At 34.5% G+C, this 1,098-nt stretch overlaps 1 pseudogene; it reads right to left on the bottom strand.

Annotated features, from left to right (window-relative positions):
- Window positions 1–778, bottom strand: part of LOC108249196 — a 3,831-nt pseudogene extending 3,053 nt beyond the window's left edge.
- Window positions 779–1,098: the final 320 nt, after the last annotated feature.

Here is a 1,098-nt window from a genome sequence, read left to right as displayed (position 1 = left end):
TCTCAACTTAAAACCCACCTGTTTAGAGTTGCTTATGGCTAAATTAGGGTTAGAGTGCGGGCTTTTGATGTCTTCGATGTTTTTTTCTTTCTTACTGTTTATTCAATGTCACATGCTGTTTTTATTTTGTTTTTTTAATTATGTAAAGCACCTTGAAATGCCTTGCTGCTGAAATGTGCTATACAAATAAAATTTGATTGATTGATTGAACTGCCATTTCCAAGGTTCCATGTTTCGGTGTCAATGACATAGGCACCTTTCCTCTCCATTGTGACAATGTCGAAGCCTTCTCCACCCAAGTTATACCCTGGGACAAAGGTGGCCTTTTTACATTCTTGTGGTGAACTAATGAAGGTGACTGGATGAGAAACAAGGAGGACTCCAAAACAGGAGAATGAGCAGCCATAGACCTGCCATCTGTGGCTAAAGAGTTACACAATTAGAGAAGACAAAAAAAACCCTTCATATTATGTGTATTTTAAATAAAATATAACTTCAGTAAAAATAGCTGTTGCAGACAAGGGAGTTACTTACCTTGGGTGATCACAGCAAACTCCTTTTAGTTCTTTTCAAAATCTACCTCAAGTCATAACTGATGTGGTGGTAGATTCTTAATTAACCATGCAAGTATCACAGGTTTCTAACAGTTTCAGATTAGCCAATATTAGCAACAGTCAACTCTTTATTGCCCATTTGACAAATGTCTCACTTTGTCCAACATGGGCAAACGTACATGTCTAAAATTAGAAAACATTTTCAGTGTTACTGACACAGTCATTTCGATTTAAGGCAATAATTTTGCTCTTCAAATCAGGCTTCTTTTTAGAATAACAGATGTTTTCGACAAGTGATGTTTAACAAAATGCAGGATTGTAGGGTACTATTTGTCAAAATTAAGTATGTGATACTAAGCTATTCTCCTGCATATCATCTTTATTTTTACAATATCTAAACCAAAACTTGCATCTTAAATTATAGCCTAATCACTTTTATTTATCACTTTTGTAAGTTATTGTTAATTAAATGCACTTTCTATCCATGTAAATGAGATTACATCATTTGAAAGCAACAGTTAGTACTTTCTCTCATAGGGTTTCA

The sequence above is a fragment of the Kryptolebias marmoratus genome, linkage group LG10 (assembly GCF_001649575.2).
Source record: "Kryptolebias marmoratus isolate JLee-2015 linkage group LG10, ASM164957v2, whole genome shotgun sequence".
Lineage (NCBI taxonomy): Eukaryota > Metazoa > Chordata > Actinopteri > Cyprinodontiformes > Rivulidae > Kryptolebias > Kryptolebias marmoratus.
Note: the sequence above shows the minus strand (reverse complement) of the source record. Positions and strands in the feature narration are given on the sequence as shown.